General features: G+C 52.1%; 1 protein-coding gene across 1 annotated transcript in view; it reads left to right on the top strand.

The window, feature by feature from the left end:
- Positions 1-3,905: 3,905 nt before the first annotated feature.
- The window catches only part of LOC144945122 (hippocalcin-like protein 1), a 50,167-nt gene continuing 40,526 nt past the window's right edge, over positions 3,906-13,546 (top strand). The window contains exon 1 of the mRNA XM_078873400.1: positions 3,906-4,032. The gene's annotated coding sequence lies outside the window, so the exon portion shown is untranslated. The remainder of the gene's footprint in view (positions 4,033-13,546) is intronic.

Here is a 13,546-nt window from a genome sequence, read left to right as displayed (position 1 = left end):
CTAAAAAAACCACCAAAGTTGAAACTAGATTCGAAGCTTTCGTGACTGCAGGAATTACTCTTTGGTTCTTTCGGTAAAGCCACGTAGAAAATAAAATGAAATAATAGTAGAATACGACGTTTCGGTGGCAACACAAGCAACCATCATCAGGTAAGAATGAATGAGAAAAAACAAACACAGTAAACTTAGAAACACGATGCAACACAACACAGAGAGCCGGCCAACACAACAGCCATTCTTTGGAGGAGCGTGGTCAGCCAGGTTGGGGTGTTGGCTGTTGTGTTTCTAAGTTTACTATGTTTCTTTTTTCTCATTCATTCATACCTGATGATGGTTGCTTGTGTTGCAATCGAAACGTCGTATTCTGTTATTATTTTATTTTATTTTCTACGTGACTTTACCGAAAGAACCAAGAAGTGTAACACCAAAGTTACGTTCTTGTACGACTGCCCCAAACCTGTCTCGCCACCCTCGCATGCACATTGGTGGTGAGATGTTAACGACCTCCCCTGGTATGCAGGAGGTCGTGAGTTCTATCCCAACCCCGACGATGCCTGCTGTATATTTGGAGTTTACAGGTTCTCCCCGTGGTCGCGTGGACTCTTCCCCGGGTTTTACCCTCCACATTTAGAAACCTGCCATTAGATTACGTTGGCTGCTTTAAATGTCCACGCGATAAAGCCACTTCGTTGAGCGGTCATTTGTGGCCAGGTCGCTTCTGAAAAAAGAGCTAGACAGCTCAGTGGGCCTTAGCTGGTAACAAAACTAAATAGTTTAGTTTACATTGTTGGTGTTGGACTCACACCCTATTGAGTAGGTCGACACGTTTAAATATCGAGACGTTATTCTGGACTCCAAACTGTCTTTCAAGACCCACATTGACCACATGGCCAACAAGATTTAAAAAAAATTCCTATCCAGAAACAAACTCTGTAATCCACCTCGACTCAATCCGAATATAGTTAAAGCCACTATCCTGCCCATATTTGGACATCTGTGAAACGCGCTTCATAGCTCATCGGATTCCTCCAGTATAAATGTTCTGATTAGTGACACCACCTCCCGCCTCGCTTCGGCATCTACCTTAGAACGTCTCATTCCATGATTCCACTCCGCCCCACTCCGTTCCCTCTAGAACGCATCATTCCAAGCTTACGTTCACTCAAATCCGTCCCTCCTCCTTGGACATCCGGAGTGACCATCATCATTAGGCGGTCTTCATCCAAGACGCCCTCTTTATCAAATCCATCGCCAATTACCTCCAGGGCCACTTAGTTCCTCTGGCTCGCTCCCGTAGCCTCAGCAATGCCTCCTTATCCCTCCTAAAACTGCCACTTGAGAAAACTGCGTAAAAAACAAGTCCGCGTTGCTCCTCCACGTTTCTGGAATCCCCTTGGCACACATCCACAGCTTGGTTCTATCCCTTGCCTATCCCTCTTTTTTCCCCTATTAGATACAAAAAACCCACCACAGAGCTTCCTTGCACCTGTGCCTTTAACTTTATTCTGGCGCCTGTTGCTCTCGCAATATGTTTGCACTGGAGTTATATTTACGAGCATGAACTACCTCGTTAACGAGTTGCTGTGCGCACGCACTACGGATCTCCCTTTGCAAAATAGCCGGGAAACTGGACGAACGGGATCATCCCGTGTAAGACATGACACGAACTCGAACCGGTCCCAACACTATGTAACATTTACTGCCGATCAGTGGTGTTTCCACGTGGGACAGGCAACAATGGGAGGCTGCGGGCGGCGGTTTGTGTGTCGGTTCGTGTGAGTGGGGAGCGGTGGTGGAGCGGTTAGCGCGCTGCGCTACGAACCTGGAGACCCGGGTTCGATTCCCGCTCAAATGAAACCTGGTGCAGTGTGTAAACATCGCCACTAGGGAGACAAAGGCGGTCGGGCGTGGTGCTGGTCACCCACCCACTCGTGTACCGTTCCGGCCTTTATAGGTGCTCGCTAACAGCAATTGCCCATACAGTCTGCTAAGGTTATACGGGGGATCTTTGTTTGTTTGTGTGAGTGGGGAGCGGTAGTGTCGCGGCTGCGTTACGAATCCCCGGCAACCCGAGTTCGATTCCCACTCACGGTCACAAACGCCAGTGACCATTATCTGAACCGGTCCTGGGCCTCCCCAAGGTCGACTCAGCCCCAAATGAGTACCTGGTGCGGTATGTAAACATCGCCACGAGGAAGACAAAGGCGGCCGGGCATGGTGCTAGCCACACCCCCTTGTGTGCTGTGCAGGGACTGGCAATGTGTGATATGTCTATGTGGGTGTGTGTGCGTTTGAGAATCTGTAAGATGTGTGTATGTCAGTTGTGTGTGTGTTTGAGAATCTGTAAGATGTGTGTATGTCAGTTGTGTGTTTGTGTGAGATCTGTGTGTGTATGCATGATGGAGATGGTTGTGTAAATGGTTCAATGGCTGGTTGGAGGTAAACACACACGCGTGCACAAACGTGAGTTTGAGCAATACTCGTATGCAGCACATGTATGCACACGTATGCATGTATAGCTAAGCGTGTGTATACGTATGGATAGGTATGTGTGTGATGTGTGTGTGTGGGGAGCGGTTATAGCGCGCTGCGCTACGAACCTGGCGACCCGAGTTCGATTGCCCGCTCACGGCCAACACCGGTGACGATTATCTGAACGAGTCATGGGCCTCCCCTAGGTCGACTCAGCCTCAAATGAGTACCTGGTGCGGTGTGTACAAATCATCGCCGCAAGGGAGACAAAGGCGGCCGGGCGTGTTGGTGGCCATCCACCGTTACGCGTGCCGCGTCGGCCTTCATAGGTGCTCGCTAACAGCCCCAACAGTCCGTGAAGGACCCGAGTTCGATTCCCGCTCACGGTCAACATCGGTGACGACGATTTGCAGCGGTCCCGGGCCCCTCCACGAGGTTGACTCAGCCTGAAATATGGTATCTGGTGCGGTGTGAATGCATCAGCAGTGGAGAGACAAAGGCGGTCGGGCGTGGTGTTGCCCACCCACTCCCTCCCTCGTGCCGGCCCGCAAGTGATCGCCAACAGCACTTGCCCCAACAGCCTCTTAAGGCTATACGGGGATCTTTGTCTTTGCACGTTTGGCCGATGATAATTTACAAGCCACGCTGAAGTAGCATAGGGCGACATTGTGACGTTGCTTGCGATCAGGGTCCTGATGATGATATTATCGTGATGGTATGGCGATGATGCCAGATAATGATGATGATTCTAGTCAGCGATGCTGCTGTTTATGATGATGGAGATGATATTGGTCATTATGGTAATGGTGATGAGGATGGTAGTGATGATGGTAGTGATTGGTGGCGATGGTGATGGTAGTCATGGTGATGTTAGTGATGATTGTAGTCGTTATGGTAATGATGGCAGTGATGATAATCGTGATGGTGGTGATGATAGTAGTGATGATGGTAGTGATGGTGATGGTAGTGATGATGATGATGATGGTTGCGATGGTAACGATGATGGTAGCGATGATGGTAGTGATGGTGACGTTAGTGATGCGATGATGGTCGTGATGGTGATGGTCGTGATGGTGATTGTAGTGATGGTGACGGCAGTGATGATGATGATGATGGTCGTGATGATGATGATGGTCGTGTCGTGTGTTGTGCGGAAAGAGGAGGAGTCTGTTGATGGAGGAAGAGAGCGAGAGAGGGAGAGGGTGGGGGGAAGTGTGGGTGGGAAATAGTGGGGGGAGGGGGGAGCGAAACAAGGGACTGAGGAACAGGGTGGAAGAGGGAGCGAGAGAGAGAGGGGAGGGAGGTCCAGCCAAGAGAGAGAGGGGGGGTGGAAGAGGGAGAGAGAGAGAGATCCAATAGGGAGAGGAAGTGAAGAGAGAGAGGGTGGAGAGAGAGGGGGGCAGCGAGATCTGCAAGAGAGAGGGAGGCACGGGGGGAGAGGAGCGGGTGATGCAGCAGCAGCCGGAGCTACTCGCTCACACCGAGCTGATTTATTCATAAAGCGCGGAGACAGACGGCGGATACCCCGGAGTGGACACCGAGAGCAAGCAGGAGGGATCGGTAAGCCATTGTCTGCTGCTGTTACTGCTGCTACTGCTGCTGCTGGCTTCATCTCCCCGTGTGTCTCACGGTGCGCAAATGTCTAGCTGTGGTGTGTAGAGCGTATGTCTCTGTGTGTGTGTGTTCGCGGACGAAAGTGGTGTGTGTGTGTGTGCATTTGTGTATGGGTATGGGAGCGTGGTATGTGTTTGGGAGTCAATGTGTATGGGAGTCAACGTGTTTGGGACTCGATGTGTATGGGAGTATGTGTGTGAGAGTGAATGTGTGTGAGAGTGAACGTGTATGGGGGTGTCACGGGCCTCCCCTCGGTCCACTCGGCCTCAAATGAGTACCTGATGTGGTGTGTAAACATCGCCACTGGGGAGACAAAGGCGGCCGGGCGTGGTGCTGACCACGTGTGTGGTGTTGGCCACCGACCCCCTCGTGTGGCGTTTCCGGCCTTCATAGGTGCTCGCTTAACAGCACTTGCCCCAACAGTCTGTTAAGGCTATACGGGGGATCTTTGTATTTGTGTGTGTATGTATGTGAGAGTGAATGTGTGTGTCAGTGAATGTGTATGGGCGTGTGTCCATGTACGTGTGTGTGTGAGTGAATGTGTGAGTGAATGTGCCATGGTAGTGAATGTGCACCGTTGTGTATGACGGTGTGTGTGGAATATCGTCTCATGAATGGACGGCAGACCACCCAGCGTAGGCGAGCTACCAGACCTTGTGCCGTGTGTGCTGTAGAGTCTATGGACTATCCCCGCTCATTGTGTCGACTGTATGTTCAGGAGGTATCGGCGAAGTCGTTCCTATCGACTGCAGCTGCAATAGATCACAGCCCAGAGGGAGTATGTGTAACCCTCGTTACTACGACTGTCATTCACCGCACCTCCCATTAGCACGCTTGGCTATGTACGGTGCGAAAGAAGTTCAACATACATTCACTATTGTAGGCGATATGTACTGAACTGCAGCTTGTACACCACACTGTTAAATTGTTGACTGCAGCGTGTACGAACGATGTCAACTGTTGGTCATCCAAAGTGTCAACTCAAGCAGAGTGCAGACCGTGAGCTGTAAATCACATTCATTGCCTCTCTTTGTCCAGGAAAGTGGAGGCTGTGTTTGCTTTGAAATAGCGAGTCTTGGATTCGTAATTTGTACATCAAGCCGCACCTGTGACCAGTGTGGTGAAGTATGGTCAAACACCCCCCCCCCCCCCAGCTCCCTAGCCCATGATCAACACCGCGAGGAGACCTCCATCCATCGGTGGATAGAGATTGGCTAGGTTCTGTATCGTGAGGTTATAACGACAGAGATTGAAATACAGTAATACATAATATACACTATAATAATATATAATGTAATAATATATAATAATATATAATATAATAATATGTAATATACACATTCCTTTGTCAATCCGTTGCTACGTCAACCACGATGCTCAATGACGTGCCACTGATGATGTTAGCCGTGCCACTGATTATGTTACCCGTGCCACTGATGATGTTAGCCGTGCAACTGATGATGTTAGCCGTGCCACTGATGATGTTAGCCGTGCCACTGATGATGTTAGCCATGCCACTGATGGTGTTAGCCGTGCCACTGATGGTGTTAGCCGTGCCACTGATGGTGTTAGCCGTGCCACTGATGGTGTTAGCCGTGCCACTGATGGTGTTAGCCGTGCCACTGATGATGTTAGCCGTGCCACTGATGATGTTAGCCGTGCTACTGAGGGTGTTAGCCGTGCTCCTGATGATGTTAGCCGTGCCACTGATGATGTTAGCCGTGCCACTGATGATGTTAGCCGTGCCACTGATGATGTTAGCCGTGCCACTGATGGTGTTAGCCGTGCTACTGAGGGTGTTAGCCGTGCTACTGATGATGTTAGCCGTGACACTGATGATGTTAGCCGTGCCACTGATGATGTTAGCCGTGCCACTGATGATGTTAGCCGTGCCACTGATGATGTTAGCCGTGCCACTGATGGTGTTAGCCGTGCCACTGATGATGTTAGCCGTGCCACTGATGATGTTAGCCGTGCCACTGATGATGTTAGCCGTGCCACTGATGTTAGCCGTGCCACTGATGGTGTTAGCCGTGCCACTGATGATGTTAGCCGTGCCACTGATGATGTTAGCCGTGCCACTGATGATGTTAGCCGTGCTACTGATGGTGTTAGCCGTGCTACTGATGGTGTTAGCCGTGCCACTGATGATGTTAGCCGTGCCACTGATGGTGTTAGCCGTGCCACTGATGATGTTAGCCGTGCCACTGATGATGTTAGCCGTGCCACTGATGATGTTAGCCGTGCCACTGATGGTGTTAGCCGTGCTACTGATGATGTTAGCCGTGCCACTGATGATGTTAGCCGTGCCACTGATGATGTTAGCCGTGCCACTGATGGTGTTAGCCGTGCCACTGATGATGTTAGCCGTGCCACTGATGATGTTAGCCGTGCCACTGATGATGTTAGCCGTGCCACTGATGATGTTAGCCGTGGTACTGATGATGTTAGCCGTGCCACTGATGATGTTAGCCGTGCCACTGATGATGTTAGCCGTGCCACTGATGATGTTAGCCGTGGTACTGATGATGTTAGCCGTGCCACTGATGATGTTAGCCGTGCCACTGATGATGTTAGCCGTGCCACTGATGATGTTAGCCGTGCCACTGATGATGTTAGCCGTGCTACTGATGATGGTAGCCGTGGTACTGATGATATTAGCCGTGCTACTGATGATGTTAGCCGTGCTACTGATCATGTTAGCCGTGCCACTGATGATGTTAGCCGTGCCACTGATGATGTTAGCCGTGCCACTGATGATGTTAGCCGTGCTACTGATGATGTTAGCCGTGCCACTGATGGTGTTAGCCGTGCTACTGATGATGTTAGCCGTGCCACTGATGATGTTAGCCGTGCCACTGATGATGTTAGCCGTGCTACTGATGATGTTAGCCGTGTCACTGATGATGTTAGCCGTGCTACTGATGATGTTAGCCGTGCCACTGATGATGTTAGCCGTGCTACTGATGATGTTAGCCGTGCCACTGATGATGTTAACCTTGCCACTGATGATATTAGCCGTGCTACTGATGGTGTTAGCCGTGCTACTGATTATGTTAGCCGTGCCACTGATGATGTTAGCCGTGCCACTGATGATATTAGCCGTGCCACTGATGATGTTAGCCGTGCCACTGATGATGTTAGCCGTGCCACTGATGATGTTAGCCGTGCCACTGATGATGTTAGCCGTGCTACTGATGGTGTTAGCCGTGTCACTGATGATGTTAGCCGTGCTACTGATGATGTTAGCTGTGTCACTGATGGTGTTAGCCGTGCTACTGATGGTGTTAGCCGTGCCACTGATGATGTTAGCCGTGCCACTGATGATGTTAGCCGTGCCACTGATGGTGTTAGCCGTGCTACTGATGATGTTAGCCGTGCCACTGATGGTGTTAGCCGTGTCACTGATGATGTTAGCCGTGCTACTGATGATGTTAACCGTGCCACTGATGGTGTTAGCCGTGCTACTGATGGTGTTAGCCGTGCCACTGATGGTGTTAGCCGTGCTACTGATGATGTTAGCCGTGCCACTGATGGTGTTAGCCGTGCCACTGATGGTGTTAGCCGTGTCACTGATGATGTTAGTCGTGCTACTGATGATGTTAGCCGTGCCACTGATGGTGTTAGCCGTGCCACTGATGATGTTAGCCGTGCCACTGATGGTGTTAGCCGTGTCACTGATGATGTTAGTCGTGCTACTGATGATGTTAGCCGTGCCACTGATGGTGTTAGCCGTGCCACTGATGATGTTAGCCCTGCCACTGATGGTGTTAGCCGTGTCACTGATGATGTTAGCCGTGCCACTGATGTTACGGGAATCGAACTCGGTTGGGCGAGTTCACGGCGCAGTGCGGTGGCGGCTTTGCCAAAGCCCACGGAGAGCGCGAGTGTTCACCAGGCAGCCGCACTGTGACCACAGCAGTGAAGTATGGTCAATCCCCCACCCCCCCCATCCCCCCTTCCATGCCCGAGGCGTAATGGTTCTTTAATAAGTCACACATATCATCACCACGTCTTTTAGCAAATCCATGCTTCTAAAAAGCAACAATAATAAAATAATCTCATAATATTCACACGGTAATGTGATATATTTACTCAGAAAAGACTCACCGAGTTATCAGGGCCCAAATCATTGCATTGGGAACGTGTTGGCAAATTCATTATTGAATTGTGTTTTGTCTTGCCTCTGGGGAATGAAACCAGAGGAGCCGGACAGACTCGGCATGGCTACTCGAGACAAATTGTGTTGGTTTGTGCTGGCAGTGGTGCGCAAGCACAATTAACGATTGATGTGCGCTGAAGAAGGGCCATTCCCCGAAACGTCAACGATTATATTTATTTTTGTTTGCTTTAAGACCACACACACCACTGTTGTTATTGTGTTGAGTTGTTTCAATACGGTATAGGGATAGGAAACCTCGTTGTTGTCCTGCAATTCCACCAGCCACATGGTATCCGCTGTGCGCGTCTGCTGTGTGTGTGAGAGAGACGATCAATGTTAAGGAAAGATGCTGTATATATTGCATGGAGGTGCACTGCAATGTTGAAGTATGATGATGATTATTGTGTGACGACGTGACAAGCTCGTGTTGTGTCGGTGCCATGTTGGCGGTGGCAGCTTCAACGTCAGAGGTCGCAACCGGGTACCCGATACCTGTACCCTACCCGATACCCGTACCCTACCCGATACCCGGCTACCCATACCCAGCCGGGTACGGGTACCCGTTTGCGACCCTGGTGCGGCCGGGTACGGGTAGACCGTGAGTCACTGGTGAGTCACCGTTTATCACTCATTTCCCAACGTCTTGTCTCTTCTCACAATTCAAGTTCCTAGAATCAACCCACCCGCGCCTGCAACATGGCTTCATCCCAGAGGTCGCAATCAGGTACCCGATACCCGTACGGCCGGGTACGGGCACCCGTTTGCGACCCTGGTGCGGCCGGGTACGGGTAAGGAATCAAAACCCGTTTGCGACCTCTGTAATAAACGCGCGGCATACTTTGGTGGTGAACGCGGCTGGGTTTCACGCGCGTAAGAGAGGCCGCTGCCGCTGTTTCTGTTGCTGTTGCACCTCGGGCCAAACTCGCCTCGGGTTCCTCTTAAACGACAACCGGCAAAAAACCGGTAACCTATTTACGAAACGGTTAGCGGTTCCCAAAGTCAGGCGACAGCTTCGCCCTTTCCCGTGGAGGCGTTCGCAATGAACGCTCCGAGTTGACAGCGCCGCGCGCGTCACGCGCCTTGGCCCCAAATCGCACGTTGACCTCCGTGCTCGGCGACACGGCAAAGGCGCAGTCCCTGCAAATTCTCTGTCTCGCTCCCTGCCCTCGAGTGGAGCCTCCTCTCCAAGAGGCTCGAGAGGAGGCTCCACTCGAGGAGGCTCCACCAGGGGGAGGCTCCACCAGGGGGAAGCTCCACCAGAGGGAGGCTCCACCAGAGGAGGCTCCACCAGGGGGAGGCTCCACCAGAGGAGGCTCCACCGGGGGGAGGCTCCACCGGGGGGAGGCTCCACCGGAGAGAGGCTCCACCAGAGGAGGCTCCACCGGGGAACGGCTCCACCGGGGGGAGGCTCCACCGGGGGGAGGCTCCACCGGGGGGAGGCTCCACCAGAGGAGGCTCCATCAGGGGGAGGCTCCACCAGAGGAGGCTCCACCAGGGGGAGGCTCCACCAGAGGAGGCTCCACCAGGGGGAGGCTCCACCGGAGAGAGGCTCCACTAGGGGGAGGCTTCACCGGGGGAGGCTCCACAGGGGGAGGCTCCACAGGGGGAGGCTCCACCAGGGGAGGCTCCACCAGGGGAGGATGCTCTGGAATGTTTTTTTTGCTCTTCCACGCTGAGCAGACGCGCGACCTGTCGGTAGCCGAACTGTGGTGAACCCATTTATACTTCTGGGCGGTGGGGGGGTACTAAGGCTGGGGGGTAACGGGGGTGGGGGGGGTAGCGGGGGGTGGGGGTCAAACATCTCGCCCCCCATTGTCTGGGGTCGAACCGTCGGCCTCTGGATTGTAGCTCCAGTGGCGTTCACGGCGACGCCGCTGGGGTCGCTCCATATTTTTTTCTTTGCAATTAAAACGCCGAACGTGTCGCGCGCGTTTATTGCTCGAGACATTTCTATGTCTGGAAAACCGGTTTTTTTAACCACTTTTTCACGCGGTTACCGGTGATGCAATAAAAAACAACCCGATTTTACTCACCCTGGCTCAGTGACACACTGAGAGAGACAAAGATAGAGGGAGAGAACGCACGAGAGAGAAATACTCCTGCTGCTGCTGCTACTACTACTGCTACTTCTGCTGCTGCTGCTCCTGCTGCTGCTGCTCCTGCTGCTGCTATTGCTGCTGCTGCTCTGCTACTACTGCTGCTGCTGTTGTTGCTGCTGCTGCTCCTGCTGCTGCTGCTGCTCTGCTGCTGCTGTCGTTGCTACTGCTGCTGCTGCCGTTGTTGCTGCTGCCGTTGTTGCTGCTGCAGTTACTGCTGCTGCTACTGCTGCTGCTCCTGCTGCTCCTGCTGCTGCTGCTGCTCCTTCTACTGCTGCTGCTACTGCTCCTGCTGCTGCTGCTCCTGGAAGACAATAGGTAGACAATGGGTCGACTCAGCCTCAATTGAGTGCGATGTGCGGACATTGCCACTAGGGAGACAAAGGCGGTCGGGCGTGGTGTTGGTCACCCACCCCCTCGTGTACTCTGCCGGTCTTCATAGGTGCTACTCGCTAACAGCACTTGCCCCAACAGTCTGTTAAGGCTATACGAGGGATCTTTCTATTTGGCGTTCCACAGAAAGCACTGCACCGTTTTAAAAACGAAACAATGATTCATGGTGCCGCTTGTGATTGAGAAAGCTCCCTCCTCTGAGGCAAGAGATCTCGCCTGTCAACTCCCTCCTCACCTGTAACTGCGCACAGAGATCACGGAGGGCAGGTCACCGAACTAACTCCACGTCCGAGTCACCGGGTAAAAGTGCCTTCGTTCAAAGACCACCCACGCGTAATCCCGACCCCCTTCACCACCCCCCCACCCCCCCCCCCACCATCCCCGGGTCACTCTGCACGAGGCCCCGCTCGCCCCGTGCTCACGCCAAGGGTACGAAGCCACGCGCCACGCATTAGCACGCGCGACTCGCGCGTTCCCCCGTAACGCGCCGATTGCACGACGGCCCGCCTAGTTTCTGTACTGCACTCGCGTCAAAGTGTCCCGTCGCTCGCCCCTCTCTCTCTCTTTGGCGCTGGCTCTCTCTCTTTGGCTCTCTCTTTCTCTCTCTGGCTCTCTCGCCCGGTGTCTCTCGTTAGTAAAGCGAGTCGACTCGAAAAAGAAAGGGTGGCGAACCTTTGCCTCTCCGTCGGCGTCAGCGTCGCACTCTACAACGACGAAGGCGAATTCGCTCGTGCCACCGACGATTGCGATCGCGCGCTCCCACTCGTGGTCGTCGATTAACGCGATACGGCGTGGGGTGAAATCAATCGACGACCGCCAGAAACCCTCGCCTCTTTCTTGTTGTTGTTGTCGTTGGGGGCCCCAGATTTGGAAGTATCGACTCTTTGGATGTTTGCTCGTGGCCACGGACACGCGCGTTGCGCTCGGTGTGGACGCGTCGCCTGTGAATGGTGGAGGTTGCGTCGGGACACGCCGCTGTTGCCGCACCGATGGCAACGCTGCTTTTGCGCCAACAATTCCAGCGGTCTTCTCACTTGTGGGCACCAGCTGGGAATGAGCGTCAGTCCACCGGGTCGAGATGTGAGCAGTCACGCGCAGAGGCGGCAGGGAGGTTGGATACAGACTCGACTCAAGGAAAGGCGATCACATCGGCGTACAAATATACAAGACAGGCAAAGACGAGACAAAGATTCCCCATATAGCCTTAACAGACTGTTGGGGCAAGTGCTGCTAGCCAGCGCCGACGAATGCCGTCACGGCAGACGAGGGGGTGGGTGACCACCGCCACGCCCGGCCGCCTTTGTCTCCCCAGTGCCGATGTTTATATACCGCACCAAGTACTCATTTGCGGTTGAGTCGACCTAGGGGAGGCCCAGCACCGGTTACAAATATTCGTCACTGTCATTGGTCGTGAGCGGGAATGGGAACTCGGGTCGCCGGGGTTCGCAGCGCAGCGCACTAACCGCTGCGCCACCGGTCCCCCGTGATGGAGAGGACTGCCGGGTTGACACACACAGACAACTACGCAGTGCACAACGACGAGCAACAGAGAGAGAGATGGTCGAGATGCAGCCGGGGCGACAGGCAGATTGACCGTCCACAAAGAAAAAAAATCCAGCCGACCTGCAGACACACAGACATACATACTTGTTGACATACAGACACACGAACAGACATACTTGTTGACATACACACACACGAACAGACATACTTGTTGACATACAGACACACGAACAGACATACTTGTTGACATACAGACACACGAACAGACATACTTGTTGACATACACACACACGAACAGACATACTTGTTGACATACACACACACGAACAGACATACTTGTTGACATACACACACACGAACAGACATACTTGTTGACATACACACACACGAACAGACATACTTGTTGACATACACACACACGAACAGACATACTTGTTGACATACAGACAGACGAACAGACATACTTGTTGACATACACACACACAGACAGACATACTTGTTGACATACACACACACGAACAGACATACTTGTTGACATACACACACACGAACAGACATACTTGTTGACATACACACACACGAACAGACATACTTGTTGACATACAGACGAACAGACATACTTGTTGACATACACACACACAGACAGACATACTTGTTGACATACACACACACGAACAGACATACTTGTTGACATACACACACACGAACAGACATACTTGTTGACATACACACACACGAACAGACATACTTGTTGACATACACACACACGAACAGACATACTTGTTGACATACAGACAGACGTACAGACATACTTGTTGACATACACACACACAGACAGACATACTTGTTGACATACACACACACGAACAGACATACTTGTTGACATACAGACAGACGAACAGACATACTTGTTGACATACATACACACACACAGACAGACATACTTGTTCACATACAGACACACGAACAGACATACTTGTTGACATACACACACACAGACAGACACACGTGTTCACATACACACACACGAACAGACATACTTGTTGACATACAGACACACAGACAGACATACTTGTTGACATACACACACACGAACAGACATACTTGTTGACATACAGACAGACGAACAGACATACTTGTTGACATACACACACACGAACAGACATACTTGTTGACATACACACACACGAACAGACATACTTGTTGACATACAGACAGACGAACAGACATACTTATTGACATACACACACACACAGATAGACATACTTGTTGACATACACACACACGAACAGACATACTTGTTGAC

Source organism: Lampetra fluviatilis, chromosome 2 (genome assembly GCF_964198595.1).
Source record: "Lampetra fluviatilis chromosome 2, kcLamFluv1.1, whole genome shotgun sequence".
NCBI lineage: Eukaryota > Metazoa > Chordata > Hyperoartia > Petromyzontiformes > Petromyzontidae > Lampetra > Lampetra fluviatilis.
The sequence above is the reverse complement of the archived record's forward strand: the minus strand, read 5'-3'. Positions and strand labels throughout refer to the sequence as shown.